Source organism: Salmo salar, chromosome ssa03, assembly GCF_905237065.1.
Source record: "Salmo salar chromosome ssa03, Ssal_v3.1, whole genome shotgun sequence".
NCBI classification, from domain to species: Eukaryota; Metazoa; Chordata; class Actinopteri; order Salmoniformes; family Salmonidae; genus Salmo; species Salmo salar.
Window position 1 is genome coordinate 100,126,905 of NC_059444.1, and position 10,000 is coordinate 100,136,904.

General features: G+C 43.8%; 1 protein-coding gene across 2 annotated transcripts in view; it reads left to right on the forward strand.

Moving 5' to 3' along the window:
* Window positions 1-10,000, forward strand: part of LOC106563911 (protein kinase C beta type) — a 175,913-nt gene that overhangs the window by 97,564 nt on the left and 68,349 nt on the right. The window lies entirely within an intron of this gene.

The window sequence follows — 10,000 nt, forward strand, 5'->3', positions numbered from 1 at the left end:
GGACAGATATTCTAGATAAAGACGGACAGATATTCTAGATAAAGACAGGGACAGATATTCTAGATAAAGACAGGGACAGATATTCTAGATAAAGACAGATATTCTAGATAAAGACAGATAGTCTAGATAAAGACAGGGACAGATATTCTAGATAAAGACGGGGACAGATATTCTAGATAAAGACGGACAGATATTCTAGATAAAGACGGGGACAGATATTCTAGATAAAGACGGACAGATATTCTAGATAAAGACAAGGACAGATATTCTAGATAAAGACAAGGCCAGATATTCTAGATAAAGACAGAAATTCTAGATAAAGACAGGGACAGATATTCTAGATAAAGACAGGGACAGATATTCTAGATAAAGACAGGGACAGATGTTCTAGATAAAGACAGGGACAGATATTCTAGATAAAGACAGGGACAGATATTCTAGATAAAGACAGATATTCTAGATAAAGACAGATATTCTAGATAAAGACAGGGACAGATATTCCAGATAAAGACAGGCACAGAAATTCTAGATTAAGACAGGGACAGATATTTTTGATAAAGACAGGGATATATTCTATTGGACCAGACGGTCACATGGTTATGAAAGCCTTGTTTCTATTGGACCAGACGGTCACATGGAGATAAAGGCCTTGTTTCTATTGGACCAGACGGTCACGTGGCGATGAAAGCCTTGTTTCTATTGGACCAGACCTTGTTTATCGTCATAACTTCCTCCCTCTCTTCTATTCAGCCAATGACTGATCTGACAGCTCTTATTAATGGGCCATTACATAGCGAGCACCTATTCAGCCATGTTGCATCATTGGATTCCACAAGGAAAAGAGGGAGAAAGAAAGGAAGGATGGATGATGGAAGGATGGTGAAGGTGTTTGATCAGGGAAGGAAGGATGGTAAAGGTTTTTGATCAGGGAAAGAAGGAAGGATGGATGGTGAAGGTGTTTGAACAGGGAAGGAAGGATGGTGAAGGTGTTTGAACAGGGAAGGAAGATTGGAAGGATGGTGAAGGTGTTTAAACAAGGAAGGATGGAAGGATGGTGAAGGTGTTTGAACAGGGAAGGAAGGATGGTGAAGGTGTTTAAACAAGGAAGGAAGGATGGTGAAGGTGTTTCAATAGGGAAGGAAGGATGGTAAAGATGTGTTGAACAGGAAGGAAGGAAGGAAGGAAGGATGGAAGGATGGTAAAGATGTGTTGAACAGGAAGGAAGGAAGGAAGGAAGGAAGGATGGTAAAGATGTGTTGAACAGGAAGGAAGGAAGGAAGGAAGGATGGTAAAGATGTGTTGAACAGGGAAGGAAGGATGGTAAAGATGTGTTGAACAGGAAGGAAGGAAGGAAGGAAGGATGGTAAAGATGTGTTGAACAGGAAGGAAGGATGGTAAAGATGTGTTGAACAGGAAGGAAGGAAGGAAGGATGGTAAAGATGTGTTGAACAGGAAGGAAGGAAGGAAGGATGGTAAAGATGTGTTGAACAGGAAGGAAGGATGGTGAAGATGTGTTGAACAGGAAGGAAGGAAGGAAGGATGGTAAAGATGTGTTGAACAGGAAGGAAGGAAGGAAGGATGGTAAAGATGTGTTGAACAGGGAAGGAAGGATGGTGAAGATGTGTTGAACAGGAAGGAAGGAAGGAAGGAAGGAAGGATGGTAAAGATGTGTTGAACAGGAAGGAAGGAAGGAAGGAAGGAAGGAAGGAAGGAAGGAAGGAAGGAAGGAAGGAAGGAAGGAAGGAAGGAAGGAAGGAAGGAAGGATGGTAAAGATGTGTTGAACAGGAAGGAAGGAAGGAAGGAAGGATGGTAAAGATGTGTTGAACAGGAAGGAAGGAAGGAAGGAAGGATGGTAAAGATGTGTTGAACAGGGAAGGATGGAAGGATGGTAAAGGTGTTTGAACAGGAAGGAAGGAAGGATGGAAGGATGGTGAAGGTGTTTGAACAGGGAAGGATGGAAGGATGGTGAAGATGTGTTGAACAGGGAAGGAAGGAAGGATGGTAAAGATGTGTTGAACAGGAAGGAAGGAAGGAAGGAAGGAAGGATGGTAAAGATATGTTGAACAGGGCCCTAAACTGAGAGTGCTGCTATAGGATCAGATCATCAGACTGTGTAGTGTGTCTCCATCTAGTGGCGGAAATATAACACTGCAGGTCAGACTCATTTTATTGGTCACATACACCTGTTTAGCAGATGTTATTGCAGGTGTAGCTAAATGCTTGTGTTTCTAGCTCCGACACTGCAGTAATATCTAACAAGTAATATCTAGCAGTTTCTATAACATATACCCAATACACACACATCTAAAGTAAAGGAATGGAATTAAGAATATATAAATATATGGACGAGCAACGTCAGAGCGGCTAAGATACAGTAGAATAGTATAGAATACAGTATATACATATGAGATGAGTAATACATAGACTAAGATACAGTAGAATAGTATAGAATACAGTATATACATATGAGATGAGTAATACATAGACTAAGATACAGTAGAATAGTATAGAATACAGTATATACATATGAGATGAGTAATACATAGACTAAGATACAGTAGAATAGTATAGAATACAGTATATACATATGAGATGAGTAATACATAGACTAAGATACAGTAGAATAGTATAGAATACAGTATATACATATGAGATGAGTAATACATAGACTAAGATACAGTAGAATAGTATAGAATACAGTATATACATATGAGATGAGTAATACATAGACTAAGATACAGTAGAATAGTATAGAATATAGTATATACATATGAGATGAGTAATACATAGACAGATACAGTAGAATAGTATAGAATACAGTATATACAAATGAGATGAGTAATACATAGACTAAGATACAGTAGAATAGTATAGAATACAGTATATACATATGAGATGAGTAATACATAGACAGATACAGTAGAATAGGATAGAATACAGTATATACATATGAGATGAGTAATACATAGACTAAGATACAGTAGAATAGCATAGAATACAGTATATACATATGAGATGAGTAATACATAGACTAAGATACAGTAGAATAGTATAGAATACAGTATATACATATGAGATAAGTAATACATAGACTAAGATTTATTTATTTATTTTATTCCACCTTTATTTAACCAGGTAGGCAAGTTGAGAACAAGTTCTCATTTACAATTGTGACCTGGTCAAGATAAAGCAAAGCAGTTCGACAACATACAACAACACAGAGTTACACATGGAGTAAAACAAACATACAGTCAATAATACAGTAGAAAAATAAGTCTATATACAATGTGAGCAAATGAGGTGAGATAAGGAAGGTAATGACAAAAAGGCCGTGGTGGCAAAGTAAATACAATATAGCAAGTAAAACACTGGAATGGTAGATATGCAGTGGAAGAAAGTGCAAAGTAGACATAGAAATAATAAGGTGCAAAGGAGCAAAATAAATAAATAAATACAGATATATACAGGAAGTACCAGATAAATGTGGATCTATATACAGGAAGTACCAATACCAGATCAATGTGGAGCTATATACAGGAAGTACCAGATAAATGTGGATCTATATACAGGAAGTAGCAATACCAGATCAATGTGGAGCTATATACAGGAAGTACCAGATCAATGTGGAGCTATATACAGGAAGTACCAGATCAATGTGGAGCTATATACAGGAAGTACCGAATCAATGGGAATCTATATACAGGAAGTACCAGATCAATGTGGAGCTATATACAGGAAGTACCAGATCAATGTGGATCTATATACAGGAAGTACCAGATCAATGTGGAGCTATATACAGGAAGTACCAGATCAATGTGGAGCTATATACAGGAAGTACCAAATCAATGAGGAGCTATATACAGGAAGTACCAGTACCAGATCAATGTGGAGCTATATACAGGAAGTACCAGATCAATGTGGATCTATATACAGGAAGTACCAGATCAATGTGGAGCTATATACAGGAAGTACCAGATCAATGTGGAGCTATATACAGGGAGCAGTACCAGATCAATGTGGAGCTATATACAGGAAGTACCAGATCAATGAGGAGCTATATACAGGGAGTACCAGATCAATGTGGAGCTATATACAGGAAGTACCAGATCAATGAGGAGCTATATACAGGAAGTACCAATACCAGATCAATGTGGAGCTATATACAGGAAGTACCAGATCAATGTGGAGCTATATACAGGAAGTACCAGTACCAGATCAATGTGGAGCTATATACAGGAAGTACCAGATCAATGTGGAGCTATATACAGGAAGTACCAGATCAATGTGGAGCTATATACAGGGAGTACCAGATCAATGTGGAGCTATATACAGGAAGTACCAGATCAATGAGGAGCTATATACAGGGAGTACCAGATCAATGAGGAGCTATATACAGGAAATACCAGTACCAGATCAATGTGAAGCTATATACAGGAAGTACCAGATCAATGTGGATCTATATACAGGAAGTACTAGTACCAGATCAATGTGGATCTATATACAGGAAGTACCAGATCAATGTGGAACTATATACAGGGGGGGAGACCGGCCTGGATATAGAAGCTATTTTTTAGTCTCTCTGTCCCAGCCTCTCCGCCTTTAAGATGGTAGCAGGGTGAACTGGCTGTAGGTGTCCTGGAGGGCAGGTAGTTTGCCCCCAGTGAATGCGCTGGGCTGACCACTCCACCCTCTGGAGAGCCCTGCGGTTTGCGGACAGTGCAGTTGCCGTACCAGGCGGTGATACAGCCCGTACAGAATGCTCTCGATGGTGCACCTATCTAATATTACACCTGTCTAATATTTAGGGACGGGACGATACCAGTATCGCAATACTTGCTATTATCCTGGCAAGGAAACAAAAACACGAAGCGAATTTAACTTCTTTAAAGGAAACAAACATTATTTGTTGAGTTTTTGAAAGAAAAGCATTTCACTGTACTTGTGCATTTGACATTAAAACTTGAATCTAGAAATGATTGTGTTCTGTCTAAAGGGGGCAGTGTTGTACCATCATCAGCTTGTTCTAACATAGTAGAACATGTACAGATGCAGGAGCTTTATTTGAGCCAGTTTGCAGCAACAGGAAATGGGAATTATTACGTGGATTTGAATTTGAATTTACATTTTTTTGTAAGGGGTTGATACAGGGAAAATCAAGTCTGAAATTCCTCACTTTAGAAGCCTTTTTTAATAAAACCACAAATGCTACTTACTACACGTTTAAAATGTCCTCCAGATCTCCTGCAAACAGGGCGATCAAATTAGGATCCTACATCTGTAGTAATGCTGCCTGTTAGAATGTCTGGTAGTATATCATCTCTTTCTGTTGGATAAAGAACCGAGTCGTATTCACTTGACACCAAAACTGAAGAACACCGGACCCCAAACTGGGATGGATTACCTGCACTTTTCCAATAACGGGAAAGGGAAAGGGGGGATACCTAGTCAGTTGTCATGGAGATAATAATGGGAAAGGGGGGGATACCTAGTCAGTTGTCATGGAGATAATAATGGGAAAGGGGGGATACCTAGTCAGTTGTCATGGAGATAATAATGGGAAAGGGGGGATACCTAGTCAGTTGTCTTGGAGATAATAATGGGAAAGGGGGGATACCTAGTCAGTTGTCATGGAGATAATAATGGGAAAGGGGGGATACCTAGTCAGTTGTCATGGAGATAATAATGGGAAAGGGGGGATACCTAGTCAGTTGTCATGGAGATAATAATGGGAAAGGGGGGATACCTAGTCAGTTGTCATGGAGATAATAATGGGAAAGGGGGGGATACCTAGTCAGTTGTCATGGAGATAATAATGGGAAAGGGGGGATACCTAGTCAGTTGTCATGGAGATAATAATGGGAAAGGGGGGATACCTAGTCAGTTGTCATGGAGATAATAATGGTGAAAGGGGGGGATACCTAGTCAGTTGTCATGGAGATAATAATGGGAAAGGGGGGGATACCTAGTCAGTTGTCATGGAGATAATAATGGTGAAAGGGGGGGATACCTAGTCAGTTGTCATGGAGATAATAATGGGAAAGGGGGGATACCTAGTCAGTTGTCATGGAGATAATAATGGGAAAGGGGGGATACCTAGTCAGTTGTCATGGAGATAATACTGGGAAAGGGGGGATACCTAGTCAGTTGTCATGGAGATAATAATGGGAAAGGGGGGATACCTAGTCAGTTGTCATGGAGATAATAATGGTGAAAGGAGGATACCTAGTCTGTTGTCATGGAGATAATAATGGGAAAGGGGGGGATACCTAGTCAGTTGTCATGGAGATAATAATGGGAAAGGGGGGATACCTAGTCAGTTGTCATGGAGATAATAATGGGAAAGTGGGGATACCTAGTCAGTTGTCATGGAGATAATAATGGGAAAGGGGGGGATACCTAGTCAGTTGTCATGGAGATAATAATGGTGAAAGGAGGATACCTAGTCTGTTGTCATGGAGATAATAATGGGAAAGGGGGGATACCTAGTCAGTTGTCATGGAGATAATAATGGTGAAAGGAGGATACCTAGTCTGTTGTCATGGAGATAATAATGGGAAAGGGGGGGATACCTAGTCAGTTGTACAACTGAATGCCTTCAACTGAAATGTGTCTTCCGCATTTAACCCCCAACCCCTCTGAATCAGAGAGATTTGGGGGGGCTGCCTTAATCGACATCCACGTCTTCGGCGCCCGGGGAACAGTGGGTTAACTGCCTTGTTCAGGGCCCGGGGAACAGTGGGTTATCTGCCTTGTTCAGGGCCCGGGGAACAGTGGGTTATCTGCCTTGTTCAGGGCCCGGGGAACAGTGGGTTAACTGCCTTGTTCAGGGCCCGGGGAACAGTGGGTTAACTGCCTTGTTCAGGGCCCGGGGAACAGTGGGTCACCTTGTTCAGGGGGCAGAACGACAGATTTGTACCTTGTCAGCTCGGGGATTCGAACTTGCAACCTTTCAGTTACTAACCCAACGCTCTAACCACTAGGCTACCCTGCAACATAAATCCTTTTTTGTTGCAAAAAAACCCCATTTAGCTACGGTGTGCACTAATGAATAGATCCCCAGCTGCTTGTTAGGGAATAAGGTGCCGTCTGGGACTCAGTTTGATGTGGATGTTGATTTGCTCATAGATGGTCAGTTGTAGTTACAAAGAAACATTGGTTCCCATAATGCAATGGTGTGTGTGTCGTCCATTTAATGTTTCATCCTTAGCCTGTTCTGCTGTACTGACACACACACGTTTATTTTAGTCATTTAGCAGACACTCTTATCCAGAGCGACTTACAGTAGTGAATGCATACATTTTTATTACATTTGTACATACTGGCCCCCCTGTGGGAATCGAACCCACAACCCTGGCGTTGCAAGCGCCATGCTCTACCAACTGAGTTACAGTGGGACTGTGGGACACACACACACACACACACACACACACACTGACACATACACACACCCACTGACACACACACACACACACTGACACATGATCAACATTCATTATTAACATAGAGTTGCTAGTCCTACCCTAATGCTAACATAAGTGCTTTCTCTCCCTCTGTGTGTGTGTGTGTGTGTGTGTGTGTGTGTGTGTGTGTGTGTGTGTGTGTGTGTGTGTGTGTGTGTGTGTGTGTGTGTGTGTGTGTGTGTCTCTGTGCCAAGTGTTTTCACAGACATGTTCAGTCTATTCCTTGTCTACGTCTGTCATCCCAACATGTGTCAAGCTGACCACCATTGTCCCTCTGTAGCCAAGAGCTCCAAGGTAACCTGTGATTACAGCCCCATATCCACCGTCCCGTAGCATCTCACATCTGTCACTATGAAGTGTTTTGAAAAGGCTAGTTATGACACACATCACCAGCAAAATTATCCCAGAAACCCTAGACCCCACTCCAATTTACATACCGCCCCCCTAACAGATCCACAGATGATGCAGCCTCTATTGCCACTCCACACTGCCCTTTCCCACCTGGACAAAAGGAACATCTATGTGAGAATGTTGTTCATTGATTACAGCTCAGTGTTCAACAACACAGTTCCCTCAAAGCTCATCACTAAGCTAAGGATCCTGGGACTAAACACCTCCCTCTGCAACTGGATCCTGGACTTCCTGACGGGCCGCCCCCATGTGGTGAGGGTAGGCAGCAACACATCCGCCATGCTGATCCTCAACACGGGAGCCCCTCAGGGGTGCGTGCTCAGTCCCCTCCTGTACTCCCTGTTCACTCATGACTGCACGGCCAGGCACGACTCCTACACCATCATTAAGTTTGCTGACGACACAACAGTGGTAGGCCTGATCACCGACAACGATGAGACAGCCTATAGGGAGGAGGTCAGAGGCCTGGCCGTGTGGTGCCAGGACAACAACCTCTCCCTCAACGTGATCGAGACCAAGGAACTGGTCGCGGACTAGAGGAGAACGAGGCGAGAGCCCTCCTCCATCCACATCGACTGGGCTGTAGTGGAGCGGGTCGAGAGCTGTAGTGGAGCGGGTCGAGGGCTGTAGTGGAGCGGGTCGAGGGCTGTAGTTTAGTGGGTCGAGAGCTGTAGTGGAGCGGGTCGAGGGCTGTAGTGGAGCGGGTCGAGGGCTGTAGTGGAGCGGGTCGAGGGCTGTAATGGAGCGGGTCGAGGGCTGTAGTGGAGCGGGTCGAGGGCTGTAATGGAGCGAGTCGAGAGCTGTAGTTTAGCGGGTCGAGAGCTGTAGTGGAGCGGGTCGAGGGCTGTAGTGGAGCGGGTCGAGGGCTGTAGTGGAGCGGGTCGAGGGCTGTAATGGAGCGAGTCGAGAGCTGTAGTTTAGCGGGTCGAGAGCTGTAGTGGAGCGGGTCGAAGGGCTGTAGTGGAGCGGGTCGAGGGCTGTAGTGGAGCGGGTCGAAGGGCTGTAGTGGAGCGGGTCGAGGGCTGTAGTGGAGCGGGTCGAGATCTTCAAGTTTCATAACACTAAGGACTTAACATTTTTTCTTTTATTTTTAATTTAACCTTTATTTAAACTAGGTAAGTCAGTTAAAGAACAAATTCTTACTTACAATGACGGACTACTAAAAAAGGCAAAAAGAGGCCTAGTTAAATAAGGGCCGCACAAACCCAGACAGTCGTGAAGAGGGAACGGCAGCGAGGCTGAACAAATTTGGCATCGGCCCCTGAGTTCCTCGAAAAGTTCTACAGCTACACCACTGAGCTACTCTCAGACCAACAGGCTCCAAGACAGCTTCTACCCCCCAAGCTATAAGACTGCTAAATAGCCAGACTGCTAAATAGCCAGACTGCTAAATAGCCAGACTGCTAAATAATCAATTAATGGTCAAATTAAACCAAGCACATTTTATTTTGTCACATGCTGGTCTGGTGAACCCTGACCTCTTTACATCAGGTTCTGGTGAACCCTGACCTCCTTACATCAGGTTCTGGTGAACCCTGACCTCTTTACATCAGGTTCTGGTGAACCCTGACCTCCTTACATCAGGTTCTGGTGAACCCTGACCTCCTTACATCAGGTTCTGGTGAACCCTGACCTCTTTACATCAGGTTCTGGTGAACCCTGACCTCCTTACATCAGGTTCTGGTGAACCCTGACCTCCTTACATCAGGTTCTGGTGAACCCTGACCTCTTTACATCAGGTTCTGGTGAACCCTGACCTCCTTACATCAGGTTCTGGTGAACCCTGACCTCCTTACATCAGGTTCTGGTGAACCCTGACCTCTTTACATCAGGTTCTGGTGAACCCTGACCTCCTTACGTCAGGTTCTGGTGAACCCTCCTGGGTGTGCAGGGTTTTGCTCCTAACACACCTGATTCAGCTAATCTCTCTTGTCCAGGAGGCTCCTAACCTATTGTCTCTCTCCTCTCTCTCCCTCCTCCCTATCCTCCCTCTCTCCCTCCTCTCTCTCCTCCCTCTCTCCCTCCTCCCTCTTGCTCCTCCCCTCTCCCCCTCCTTCCTCTCCCCCCTCCGTATCCTCTCTCTCTCCCTCCTCCCTCTCTGCCTCCTCTCTCCTCTCTCTCCTCCCCC